Source organism: Heliangelus exortis, chromosome 3, assembly GCF_036169615.1.
Source record: "Heliangelus exortis chromosome 3, bHelExo1.hap1, whole genome shotgun sequence".
Classification (NCBI taxonomy): Eukaryota; Metazoa; Chordata; class Aves; order Apodiformes; family Trochilidae; genus Heliangelus; species Heliangelus exortis.
Genome location: NC_092424.1, coordinates 54,995,287 through 55,010,207, shown reverse-complemented (window position 1 = coordinate 55,010,207; position 14,921 = coordinate 54,995,287). Strand labels below are relative to the sequence as shown.

Sequence of the window (14,921 nt, the reverse complement as noted above, 5' to 3'; positions counted from 1 at the left end):
CAAAGTATAATTTGTGATTAAAACATTCTGATTAAAACAAGTTAAAATACTTGTTCAGAAAAATCTTACAATGGTGTTTGGACTTTTATGTTCTCAGGGAAAAAAAAGAAGTAATTACTCAGTTCTCGAGTACACCAAGCTTGTGTGACAGAACCTGCATCCGAATATTTTTAAGAGTGTGGAATTAAACGCATGAAAGCAAATTTTCAAAATTTGCTGCATTGGTTCGTTTCTTGAGAAGAAATCTGACCTTTTCATCCTCCTCCAGTATGTCAAGTCAGACTTTCTTTCTCAGCTATATGTTTAAATGCTAAGGGAAAGCTAAGGCCACACTTTCCCATCGGGTACTTCCTACTGTTTATGCAGCATTTGAGACTGAAAAGTGTTATGTTTGTTTCTCCAGTTGCCTCTGTGCAAAATGTTTCATTATTACTTTGTTTTCCGTATCAAGGAATGGCAAACCATTTGGCACTGTTGTTTATCAGTAGATGACAGCAGAGCTCATCCTTCAGGGTGTGATTACTGAATCACCAGAGTGAATCAAGATTTGTCCACTACTGCTGGGCTTGATAAATTGGTACTTTGTGGGATGGGGCAGATAACATTGCTGTTTATTTATTTCCAAAATTATGTGCTAAAAGAGCAGTGTAGGGATTAATACTGTCAAGAGTAGTATCAGCTTCTTAGATACTGTACCCTTTTACAATGTTTTGAAAAGAACAGGAGGATACTGTGTGTATGTAGAGCTGAGGAAAAAATCAGATGACTCCTGCTGTGTTAGTTCAGACTGTCCTCCTTGAGTTTTGAGGTTACAAACTGAACATTTGCAAACACTGCCAAGCCATACATACATTGATTTTTTTCCCCACACCATATCACTGCTGGCTCTGATGACGTTTCTTCCAGGTGACATTCCACATACTGTAAATGCTTAACTTGTAACCTATTTCATGAATGTACATTGTGAAGCACTATTGACAACAAATAGCCCTATGTCTTCAAGGAGTTTCTTGTGCTATAATGTGCTATAATGTGCTATAATGTGCTATAATGTGCTATAATGTGCTATAATGAAAAGGCAAATCAAGCTTGGAGAAATGCATGCTTAGTGAAATATTTGAAGAGGGCTTTTGTTTGAGTTTTTTTGACATAATAATTTGCTGAAATGAATTGCATGCAAGTATTCTAGACTTCTTTTTTCTATTTGAAATATTGCAGAATACATTTTTTCAAGTTTTTCGTGAAGGAATTGTTTGCTGTATCAGTCTCCATTTATCCCAGTGTTCCTTCAGCTCAGTCACAGAGAAAGCTTATGGCTGCTCTACTACGTTTTTCTAGTAGTACTTTCAGTCTAGTTCTTTCATATGTTTTAGCCATCATTTCACCCTCACCAGCTTTCTTACTAATTAATTCTGGTGCATTGTCCTTCATAATTTGAAGGGTTTCTTGAACTACCTTGAGAATGCTAGCAGTTCAGTTAACAGTAGGTGCATTTTTGACATGGCAGACTTTAGAGTATATGATAGAGGTCCCCCCTGGAGAAAGGGTAGGACCTCTGGAAATATAGTTTTAGAAGAGTTGGGGTCTCTGTCTATTTTTTTTTATTAAACATTGGTTCACCTCTTTTCCTGCATTTTTTGACAGCAGCTGTGGACATCCAGTGATAATTTTTGGAATGCAAGGGTGGCTGTGTTGTAGCCTAACCTTGTACAACAAAACTTATACAAGAGTTTCATTACCTTTGGCAAAATGAAATCTGTCAGTGGGAGGTGGGTCTTGTTGCTACTGATTGTTGCATTACTGATGAGTCCCTCCCCTCTATGAGCTTCCCCCACAGTGCTCTCTGCAGCTCCTGAGGTTCTGGGCTCTGCTGTTACTTCACCTGTTTTTCACAGCATTTTCCCAAAACACATATTTGTCACAAAAAATGGCTTTTCCACAGTGAAAAGATTTCCTACTTGAACTGATAAGTCCTTTTCAGAAGTTTCTGACAGATTGACAGATGTGTTATGACCATCTGTAATACCTTGATCAGCTGTCAGCATCAGCCTGCAAAATCCACGTGTAGAAAAGGGATAAGAAGCTATGAAATCTGACTGTAATAATAACACTCATATTTCCATTGGTAATATGGGCATGTATCAAAATATTTCAGAGTATTAATACTTTAGAAGCATTTTAGGAAGACCATCTTGAAGGCTACATGAAGAAATTTATTGAGGGGTTGGTCCAATTCAGTGTGTTAACCCAAGCAGAAGTAGGCAGTGTCTGCTGCTATGTTTATGGTAATTAGTTCTGACCCACCTTTTTCTTCTCCCCACTTCCCATCACTCTGCTGTTACAACACTGTCAGTAGTTAAAAAATTTTTTTTCTTGAATACATAGAGATGTCTTGCTAATACCCAGGGATATCACTCTTTCATAGCAACACTTTTTCATAACCTAAAAAATTCTTAATTATTAAACCAAAAATATTTTTTTAAATTCTCTCTAGAAATGGAAATGTAAGGTAAATGAACCTTAGAGCTACACAGTCCTGTTGCCAATTTATTTTTCATATTAATATTAATATTGTTTATAAAGTTCCATAGAAACAGAGAGAAGCTCATAATTGTGCACAAAGATAAAATCCTCAAACTATTTTCCCTAAAATTGCATATAGTGTCAAGAACTGTATTTCTTTTCTATGTTATAAATATATACATACTGTAATACTTAAAAATATAATTCCCATCTACAGAAAAATCTGTGTAGTAAGCAGTGCCTTATGGTATCAGATTGTACCTCATACATACAGATTTAGATATGTGTGAAAGGCCTCACTAATACAGTTGTACTGTACCATAAAACTGATGTATTACATGATCTCAGTCAATTCATCTGTAACCAATTGTATCACTGTGACTTGAGACATGACCAGGGGAAATCCATGGCAGGGTTGCTGTTGATTTAAGCGGGACGAGGATTTCATTTGTAGGTGAAGGAGCACATCTGAGTAACTGAGGTTAAGCTTCTGACAGTAGAAATAACTACCTGTCTAAAGAGGGCTGCTGGAAAGTAGAGCTAAGTCAGCCTTGGTCTGCCTCTGAACTCTCAAGTTCACTTTCTGTATATGTTGATTATGCAGACTAATTCTTATTTGCTGGCTACAGTTTTAGTTGCCAAATTACTGCACTCTTGCATCAGCACCGTCTTTAATGTTCTTGAGACTGCCCTGCACTTTTGATCCATATCAACCCTTAATTCCACAGGCATATTTTCCATGGGAAATATTCTTTCCCGTTTTCTTATGGCTTTCTGTCTGATGTCTATCAGTATAAGGAATTTTTAATTAAAGGCCAGTCTTTACGGTTTAAAACTGGTGTGTCATAGTAATAGGATTTTTATCAGCTCATTCATCATACCTGTTTGTGTTAGGACTGAACAGGGTGATGCATGGATAACATTTGTTTCCAGAAGTTACATTCTTTTCAATATTAGCACAAACTACAAAATGAGGGGTTTCTCCTCTTCAAAATGATGTCTGTATAAATAGATCCGTAGACTGAATTAATTTAAGCTTAAGCATTGCTGATTTTGAGCCAGGTTACATGGCAGGACTGTCTGCAGTATCTGTCCAAGTTAGCATACCATTTTAGTGAGAGTCCTTTGTTTTTCACAGACACTGTCCCAAATTCTTTTTAAGAATGTGAATCCTCTTTCATTTGTGGCAAGGAAAGTAAAATGCAGAGATAGAAATTACTTAGTGAAGTGTTTAATGGCTTTGGAAGTCAGAAACAAAGAATTGTCTTTTTATGGAACCTCTAGAAGAGAGGGCAGGGAGGGAGGAATATGCTTTGCCTCTGTGGAATTGGAAAATCAGTGATTACTTGGGTTTTGCACCATTACAATCTGTATGAGCTCTTCCAATTTTGTACTGTATTCTTTTTATGCTGCTTTTGGGAAACAAAGTAATTCCTAGAAAGAGATACTGTCTGTCCCTGTGTCTAAGAGAATGCACAAAAATAGACAAATAGCAGATAGAGACAAGTTATGGGGAGAAAGGAGCCTGTCCAAGTGGTAGACCTCTATTTATTTCACACGTTGCCTTTTTTTCTTATTGCTGTCTGCTCAGCTGAAAAGCTCTGCCCGCTGGAGAGTGATTGAGCATCTTTCTGGCCATCGCTCCAATTGTTCTTCCTGGCAGCTTTGTCTGAGGTTTCTTAGGTCCTGTGGCCTTGGCTTGTTTTTTCTTTGTTTATTTTTGTTGTTGTTGTTGTTTTTCCTGCTGGAAAGCTTGTTTCCTTGGTGACTTGACAAGCAGAAAAATAGAAAAGCCATGCAAAGATCAAAGTTCATAGGAGCCTGACATAAAAAGATTGGAAGGCCTGAAAATAGTGAGGTTTTAGACAAACCTGTCTCTCCATCATTAGTGGGGCAGTTGCTGCACAGTGCTCACTCTGATGTACAAACAAGATGTCCTTTCTTTCAGCAAAGTGTTTTCGTTTCATGTATTGCCCTAAAAATCCTTTCCAGAAATTACTCATTTGAAACAGTGCATTCTACTTCTTGAGGATGGTTTCCTATTACAGCAACATCCTGTGTATAGGCAATTTTTGTAGAATGTACTGCACCTTGATAATGTCTCATGCTTATTTCTAGAAAATACGTACCCTTTTCTGAGATTTGTTTCTAAATCCAGCTGGATATTCCAGCTCAAGTGCCTTAATTTATTTGTAATACTTTTTTTATGGTAAGGATGAATAAAATCTTCAGTGCTCCATGAAAGGGTTCCCACTTGTTACATAACTTGCAAAGTTGTCTCATAAAAATCAGGGACAGTATTGTAATTTCTAGCAGAATGCCCACTGATGGATGGCTGTTATTGAAACATATGTCTGATGGAAAGAACAGCAATTGAAGCTGGGTGACTGGGTACTCAGAATGTTTGCAAAACCCCTGAAAATGATGTTGTTGGAATAGTACAATTCTTTCATGTTCATGCTGCAGTTATGCGACTCCATGTGATATCTCTCATTATCTGCTTATTCCACCACTGGAGCATGAATACAATAGTATCAATTACCCCCCACCCTTGGGAGAAAACCAGAAACAGCATAAAAGATTTTTTTTTTATTTAATCTTACTTATGTGAAGGGCTTGGAAACTGGTAGTATGTCAAAACTTGTGATAGCATAGCACCTGAAAATTGAGATAAGATGCTAGAGAAAGAAGACCAAATTATTGGCATGTCATCCTCTGGGAGCATTAGGAAAATGTCTAAGAGGGTAACAGCACAACAGCACAGCAATTTTTACGAAGTAGGAAACTGGCCTTAACCACATTACATATCTGCTGGAGGACACTCTTCAGGGTAAGGTGAAGACAGCTTTCTAACTCAAAACAGGTGCAGGATTTCTGATTATTTGCTATTTCCAGTCATCTAGAAATGTGCACACAGGCTCCTCCTGGCAGAAGTCAGCCAGATGCATAGTAAAGTGGGACCTGTTCTAAAATATCTTCAAGTACTTAGTAGCAGCTACACATGTGAGCCCTATTCTAGACGTGAGCATTGCAAATGAAAAGTCTGAGAGCTGAAATCCCCAGGTGATATATTTTTGTGAAGTTTTTGCCTTCTGTTGACAAGGTCACGTAACTGAGTGTGTTAGTACAGAGGCTGATAGCATGCAGTGTCAACACCAAGTTGCAGAAGTGTTGACAGTGCAAAAAAGAAGTTTAGGCAGATAGTTGAATGAAAAGAGACGACAGGCAGGAGGAAGATGAACCAAGAAGTCAGCTGATGCTGTTCCAACTCCTACCTAAAGAAAAAGAAAGAAAAGAAAAAAAACCAAATACATGAGGCAAGTGAATATAGAAGGAACCACACAGTAATGTAGACAAGACATGTAGATGTCAACCACCTGCAACCGCGCAACAGTGTGAGGCCTATGTTCATATAAATTGTATCTGTGTGATATTTGGAGAATGCCATCAGTGTCTCTGTCTATATTTTTATCTGACAAAGCCATACATTATCTCAGCTGTGAGTTTGACCCTCAAAATTTGAATCCTGCTGTTGGAAAGAAACCCGTTTGGTGTGTGCCTTATTTTTCCGTATCAGCTGTGAAGTGTGTGTGGAATTGCAAATTAAAATAAATGTGCCACTTGCTAAGGCTACAGGCACGCTGGGAGATCACACATTTGAACAGACACAAAAGGTAAGGAGGTGTAATGTCTTTATTTCAAATTACCCTGCTTCAACAGGCAAAGCAAGGCTTAACACTGGAAATAATAATTATTGTAATAGTTATAATACTAATAATGAAAGCTCAAAGCCAGATTTTCAGCTGAAGTTTCTTTCACAAACGTTTAGTAAAGTGACTGCTGTGGGCACAAAATAAAAACCAAAGATGAATCCCAAAAGGATCTACAAAGGGAGTCTTGGAGTTTCTGCTTTTTTCTAGGTGTTGAGCTGTGTTTTCTTAGAAGCAGGGTTTGGTTCCAGGGTTCTAGGTCTGCTTGTTAATCCAGAAGCAGTGTGGGATGGAAAGGCACTTGTTCATTCCCATAATTCTGACAATATTAGGAATGCTGTTTTTGTTCTAGCATTCGCTTTCTGTGCAGCTTATGTTGATCACTATAGTCACCTCTGGAGTGGCACACAATTCTTTGGTCATGCTTAAGCTTGTACATTTCTCTGGTGCTACTACACAATTTTTGCAGGTTACAAGTGCAAATAAATGTTTTGACTTTAAAATCAGTGTAAAATGCCTTAAGTAGTACACATTTCTGATGAAAGTCCATGTGCCCTCTTCTCTCTCGGTTAAAATCAGGCACTTGTTTTATCCTTTGACATAATCTATTTCTGGTATTTTTTCTGAGTTTTTTTTCCAGGTAGCATAGGCAGATAGTAGAATCAAGCAGTAAATGAAATAGTATTGTTATTAATGATAAGTATATTCAAACAGAGTTTATTTTAAAAAAAGAAGATAATATTTTAAATGGAAAAAATAATGGATTGGGGGAGTATTGTTTTGTTGAAGAAGGTTTAATATCTGAGCTGTCAGCTACACATTGTATACTCTGAAGCACCCCATATGCAAATCATCCTAGAGGCCATCACTTCAGAAAACTTCATCTCTTTAGCAGGCCATGCAAACACGGGGGGTGCAGATATCTCTTTGAAGGGGTAGTAGATTAATAAGCATTTATTGTCTATATTTATGTATTTATGAGACTGTGCTTTGCCTTATGATTACAGTAAAATGCAGTGTTATGTACCCTTGGACACACCAGTTACCATTCATTAGCACTTACTCAGATAAGGATTAGAATGTACATGCAATAGAAGTGGAATTGTACTATGTTATACCCACGTTACTAAACTGTGTGGTAAGTATTCACACGTGGCAAATACGACTTAGTCAGACCACAAATATTTTGCAGCATTCTCTGGTATCTCATATATTTGTTTAATTTGCCACTATAGCAACCGGATTCCATCCTCTTAGACACTTTTTTTCACAGACCTGTGAGCTACTTGGTTGAAGCTTGGCAGACAGCTTTTCCTTCAATTGAAGGCTTATGCACTAACTCAGTGACCAGATTTTTACCTATTTATCATTGTCAGAATGTGGGATATTACACATGGACACAATACTGTACGAATCAGCAGACCTGGTGACGGATCTTTGAGCCCAAAAGCTTTTATGATTTTTCCAGCCCTCGAAGTTGATGAAACAAAAAGTATTATTTCTCCCTGTATCCTAGATCATTATTGCTCCAGGAATGCCGGTACGAGGAAATATTTTGACAATGTTTTGTAACAAATTGCCACTTTTTAAAAGTAACTTCTTTCTTTGTTAATTACCTTCTCTTTACATGTCTTTGTATTTGGAAACAGACATCATTTCTGCAGAAATAATTTCATATTCATATGATTAATATGTTGAAGTCGTGCCACAGCAGTAATGTTTTATACATGCTGATTGGCAGAAATCAAGGATTTGGTGACAGCTTTGGGATATACTTTTGCTCATGGTGAGCTATAAACATCGAAATAACCTAATTTCTCCCCTGCTGTTAAGTTGAATCCCTGTATTTTTACTTCACCACATAGGTACAAATAAATAAAAACTGTGTACATTTTTAGTGACTTCTCAAATCCAAGAGACTCAAATTCAGGATGTAGTATGAAAGATGCTTTTCACAGATGTACAGGCCATTGCGATTAGTCATGTAGGTCTACAATTAAACCTTTTACCTTTAAACATTTACCTAAAGCACCAACTGTTTCTGGTTATGAAGTGCCACAGGCCGGGCAGTGACTGTGCCAAACCAGGCTGTGTGCTCCTGCACTCTGCTCTTCACTATGCTGGGGAGCTTGCCAGGTGCTCAGAAGTATTTCCCTTTGGGGTACATCAGCATCCCATTTATTCAGTTGCAGTGAAGAAGCAAAATGCGTTTTGCAAATAAATTTGAGGCTCATGGGTGCAAATGCAACTAAGAATTAAAGATGGTGGTGTTGTCCATTTGTGCTGCAGAGCCAAAGTGACATCTGTTTTGAACAATAACATTACTTATGGTTATATACCAAATCTTCTGGTATCCCATAAAATGCTCTAGGCTGACATAATGCATGCTGTAGGTCATTCAAATGTACCTAGAAGGGAAATGCTTTTTTATCAAAAAATGTTGTAATACTCAAATAAGATCTGTAAGTTTCTTTAAAACAGGAAGCTATTGTATTTGCATCATGGGGCTTTTAGATTTTTATTCTGTTACTTTGACCTTTACCAACATTCTATAAATCCTATATTCAGAGTTCCAACTTGCTGAGTCACTGCCTTGCACATTTTTATGCTTCTTTTGAAAATACAGTATGTAACATAGAATTTTTTTATTAACTACTTATGAGAAAGATGAAATACGCATATGGTATACTGAACTTTGTATTTTAAGTAACTTTTACAAACAAATTATATAATTTTCTATAAAGGAAGCATCTACTAAAAATATCTTTTTACAAATACACAGGTTAACACATGTTTCCATTAACAAACAAAATGGTGTTGGCTGCAAGTTTTTTAAAAATTCATGCAGCTGCAAATAATTTCAGAAGGTGAATTTATATGATCTTATCATAGACTGAGATGACATTTTGTTCTTCGTTGCTGAGGCAGAAGAATAAAAGATGAAAAACGAGAAAGAATTCAAAGGAGAAAGAAGTGCATGTATCAGAAGCTAACAGAAAAAGTGATAGTCTTAGAGGATGATAAGGAGGAGAAGACAAAACAGAGGAAACAAAATACTTAAATAAGGATGTGATATTAGTAGTCTGCTGGAGAGAGACATAGAACATGGAGGTGATAATTTTATGTAATATACATCATTGAGAAAAAGCTTGAAAGGAAAGTTTAAAGTACCTAGTGGATATTGAAAATGTAACTCAATCTCTTGTAGGCCAACATGCAGGAATTTGTCTTCATTTGGTTTCCTGTAACCACTGTGCAGGATCACTATTTGCAGAGCAATTTTCCAATATTTTTGTGTATGCAGAAATCAGAAGAGTGCCCTGATTTGTACACTCTTTACTTCTAATATCGCTAGAGTTTGTGGATCTTCAAATCTCACAGTTGTTCACCCAAGCAAAATGCTTATGTGCCTCCTGCAGTTTTATTCTCCACGACAGCAGTTTGGTAGGATTACTATCTGTAGTATGTATAAAATATATATTATAATATATATATATATATATATATATAGTGTGTGTATGTATAATTTATATAATACAGTATGTACACTGCATATATATGCACACTATATATAGAATATATAGTAATATATGCTACTATTAATATATGAATTATCATATTGATACCTAGTACCATTTTAAAGAAAATTTTCTATAATTTTATCTAAGCCAGGAACAATGTTGATGCAGGTATGAAATATTTAGTCAAGTTTGTTTCATCCTAAATGAACAGGACAGGTGAAGACTGGCAAAAGAGATTTACTGTTTTTCCCGTGTTACAAAGAAGACTGAAACATAGAAACCGAGCTTTACCTGAGGCTGTAGGCAGTTTGTTAAAGATTGGATCTGTTTGCCTCATTTTATTAAGAAATAATCCTTTCTATCTAAACCAGGAAATGAAGACAAATTCACAGTGCATGAACAAGCACTCGCTTGGGTTTCAAACTCAATGTTCTATTGGAAGGAAGAAGTGACTCAGTTTTTGACTAGAGCTATGTTGTTGCTCTAGGTCCTGCTTCACTTAGTTACAATAGGCGTTTCATTATTTTCATTTTGTTTGTATTACTGGAAGCACAGGTTCATCCCACTAACTGCTTTTGTGTTTATGTTTTCTTTTAGTATAGCAACTAATGTCAACTTACTTTAAATAATTTGATATTGGGCGTACCTTTTCTCGGTAAGGAGAAAATCCCTTAGGTTTCCACTCCTTTTCTGATGAAGATTGATTTGAAAAGAGAGACTGACATGTAAACAGAAAGATGATTTAAGAAGGATGAACTTGGAAATTGGAAAGATGTCAGAGAAGAAAAGATCCCTCTCCTCTGCCCTGTCAAGTGGAATTTTTTTTTCTTCTGTTATCCAGGAGTGCTGTTGGGACAAAAGAGAGGGGTGTTACCAGTAGTGAAAATTAAGGAAAGCTGAGAGGCTTGCTGGCAAAATTTTTTAAGCTGTTTTGAAACTCTTTTATAGAGGCAAAGCTACTTCAAAAGCTATGTAAAGAGTCACAGTTGCAGGTGTATGGAGAGAGAATAAAAATACATTTAAGAAAGTAAATAGAGTATGTCACAGTAAAGTACAAATAGTGGTCCTGAAGATTTGTAGTTTGATATTTTTTCACTAAGGTAGTAAGACATATTTACTGGAGAGAAAATTGCACCAGAATGCGCAGTGGCATGATGCAGAGGCCTGTATCCACTTTGGGAAGTACCTTTCTTCAGGCAAGAGTTCAGTGTTTACCAACCCTGTCTCAAATGTGAACTCTACAGCTTAACTGGCAATAATACAAATATTCACAGCTGTATAAAAAATGTTATTTAGTTCACAACAGTAGCCATGGTTACCTGCATACTTTCATTGCCTTGTTCATGGGTAATTAGGGATTTTTTTTTCTGGAAATACCATTAGCATGTAATAGAATACTGTGCAGCTTCTTGGTGAGTTTTAGAGTATAAAGAAGCACATTTTACAGTGAACCTGAAAACATATTCTATCAAATTGCCTTGTACATGGAAGATCCCACTTTTACACTGCTAGGCAGAGAAAAGCGAGTCTGAACACCCTGTGATTGTAATTTCAAAATATAAATAGGAATATGTAAAATTCCTTGGCATTAAAAAGTCTTTGACAGTGTTTAACTTCACAACATTTAAACAGAACTAGCCTCTGCTTTATCCCCTCACAGACGACACAGACCAGGTAGTTTCTGTCAGTTCCAGCAAATTATTCTTGTTTACGCTTGCAGGAAATGTGAGTCCTGGAACCCCCATGGTGACAGAAACATAGGAAAGTGCCATGATCTTACTCTGTTGTCTCTCCTTACTTTTCTCTGTGTAACTTGGTGCACTCAGTGTGATATAGTTGAGAATCTGGTGTTCTCTCTGTGTTCTTGGAAACCAGGCTTTTCAGCATTACTGCAACAGAATCCCCAACCATATTCTAGCCTTTGCTAAGAAAAGAAAATAGTACTTAATGTTTCCAGATATCTCAGATCACACTGCAAACAAATGAATTAAACTTCACGAAAGTATTACAGATGCTTTACCTAGGCTTTATATATATTTTTTTTTTTTCACTTGAGAGGTGTGACATTCCTTCTGAAGGAACAAAGCTACCAATCTTATTTTAAATTATCAACAACAGCAAAAGTAATAAAGGATATTTTCCTACTTAAACTGGTAAATTTATCTGAACTCTTTCAGTATGATATTGCTGTTACAGCAGCAGAGAAAATTTGCTGGACTAAATATAAAACTTGCATTTAAAGTTTGTATTCCTTGGCATTTTTATGTAAACAGTGAAACCTAGCAATTTTATAGGTATTGCTTAGAGATTGAACTGAATTTCTAAAATAAAATCTAAAAATTCAAGTGGTGAAACCTTGTTGAAAGCATGATTGGGTTTTAAACTACTATCCAGACCTGTTTTCCATGTGTCTCCCACAGCAAGAGGGAACATAGCATTAAGAGGAAAATTTCTATAGTGCAGCCGGCTGTTACCACAGTCTGGATACTGATACTGGCATCGCTCTGCCAGCTTGGAGCTATTCTTAGGCATTAGCCTATATCTATCCATGCATGCAGAAACACTACTCTCTTCAGAAGTAGTTTTGTTTCTGAAGAAATTGGTCTGAAGTTTCAAGTTTTATTTTTCCTTTCAGAGACCAGTTTTTTCAGGAGTCCTTATTACAAATTAGTAGGAATTTGGCAAGTGATCTCACCCTAGCAGAGTTCTTGCATCAGCTTTCCTGCATTGGTCTACAAGCTGGAAGGCTCAGTTGCAGTGTTTTCAATATCTTCAAAAATAATTTCTTACCATAAAGTATTGCTACATCATCTTATGATTTTCGTATTATTTCTTAAGTGAGAATTATATACAAAACTCTTAAAAAATGATACTCAATTTCATTATTTCAAAGCTCCAACTTGTCACAGATTAAAAAAAAAATGGTCCCTCTTTGTCAGAGATCACAGCAAACCTTTGGTTTTCTGGTTTTCTTCTGTCTGCAACAGAGTGTTTTGATGCTGTGCATGATTTACAGCAGAAATAAAACCTGTTCTCTTTCATTTTCCTGATGATGAATGCTGGGCAATAAACTCTTTCCCCAAGAGCGAGTCCTTTCTTGGGGCAGAGGTTTTGTTTGTGTTATAAGTTTTCTGCACTACAGCACTGCTGAAGCCTCGTGTGGTCTGCAGCATTCTCTTAGCACTTCATGCCTACATACACACATCCATAAATTAGGTAGAAGCCAGCCAAGCACAGCCTTTCTGTGTCATGCACTACACCACCTTTATCCACAACATAAATCCTGAAATGAGGTACACTCAGTGGCAGAGTCTGAATGAGATCTCACTGCCCTGACACAGCAGCAGCAGCAGGACCAGCAAGCCTCAGGCTGCAGCCTTGGGGTACATTATGTCTTTTGCCATCTCATGCAACACAATGATGTAGCACTGTGGGTGAAAAAAGTTCTGGTAGTTGATAAATTAGCAGCAATGGACTTAAAATGAAATTAAACGAAGAAAATAAGATAATGAAATAAGTATTTCACCGTTATCTCTTCTTATATTCTCAGTCTTAAATATTATTTCTCTGCCACATGGTTTAGGCAGATTGGTGGTCTCATGGGGAAGAGTTTTTCCTGCTTGAATAGAGTGGAAAGCATTCTGCAACTATTAAAATGTCTCATTTTCCTGCTTGTTGTAGGGCTTTTTATTAAATATCTTCATAATATCTTGGTTTCTTTAGTTATTGTGGTAGTTTACTTTTGAAGAGCATTTAACTTACCCTTGGTTTACCGAAGATTCACTTGAATGTTAAACAAAAGATAAACTTTTGGTAAATTTGTAACTGCCTTCTTCTGGAAAGGAGTAAATTTTATTTGCTAAGATTGTGGTATTTTTTCCACCATGTTAACTACGTAAAACTATTTTCTCTGCTCCACTCATCTCTTCCACCTGCATTATTTATCTGGTTTCTTCTTTTATGCAATTGTAAAAAATATATGTATCTTTTTCCCTCCTGCAGTCTTTTATCCCTAAAAGATTTGAAGCGATGCACTGAGTTTCTGCTAATATAATTTTTTCCATGGAAGCAAATTATGACTTTGCAGAAACCAGAGGTTGCTGTAAGCTGTATCCAAGAGGAAGTCTCAGCCTCACAGTATGAAGTTTAAGTTTTAGCTGGGACTTCCGCCACTCATATGTACTTAAGGTCTCCTAAACGGAGGAGAAGTTGTGCTTAAATTGTTTTCAGCTTTTGAACTTCCCTATTCTGAACTTCCAACCAATGAAACATGAGGTTTCCCTACTATTTATTTCAGAGGACAGGTCAAGGTGAAATGTCAATGTGAAGGGGAAGGGAAAATAAAGTCCCCCATACAGTATTATGTGGGTATCCAGTGTCCAGTTAATACAAATAAATCAGTTTTACTAGAATTTGTTGGAGTGTGTTTGCTGCTAAAGCTCAGACCACATTGGAAACAGTTAATGATTTCCAGATGTGAAATGGAAAGGGCCATCAGCAGCACAGAAAAATTACATTTTTCTCAGTGAGAAGAGCTACTGCAGCTAGGATTCATGGAGATACAAAAAGAAGACAGCTGCTTTGAGACCATGAGAGCGAGCCAGAAATCTTCCTCTTGCTATGTTCATGACAGGGCATTTACCAGACCTGATGTAGGGAAGGAGCAGGTGAGCTACCCAGGGAGAACCAAGCTGATCTTTCTAGCACCCACCTCAAGCCAGGGAATGATGTTTACCTCTTGTTAGTGCTTTGTGAAGTGTCTCCTGGGGTGGCATTTACATGAGCTGTGTGTTAGGTGAAGCCTCATGGGACTGAAGCAAACTTGGAATCTTCTTTCCTTCCTTTTAAAAGTCTATTCACTGGGAAGCCATGGATGGCATTTGTCACTGTCTCACTTTTCACGCTTTTGTCAAACTGGACACGCAAAGGACCTGTAGGGAAGCTGGATCCTGGGGCAAGGAGTGGGTTGGAATCTGTCTGCTTGCCAGATACTCCATGACTAAGTGTATTTCTTTCATCATAACCTTTTCCACCTTGCTGATTGAGAAACCGGGTAATGATGATACACATATCCTTTTCCAGAAAACCTTATGGACCTGTTGACTTGGTAGGAGTGGTCTGTGTGGCTAAATGAGATGTCCTGCTTTTCAAAGGCTGATTTTTAGTT

At 37.1% G+C, this 14,921-nt stretch overlaps 1 protein-coding gene across 1 annotated transcript in view; it reads left to right on the top strand.

Annotated features, from left to right (window-relative positions):
* AIG1 (androgen induced 1) overlaps positions 1–14,921 on the top strand; it is a 119,868-nt gene that overhangs the window by 41,933 nt on the left and 63,014 nt on the right. The gene's annotated exons all lie outside the window — the stretch shown is intronic.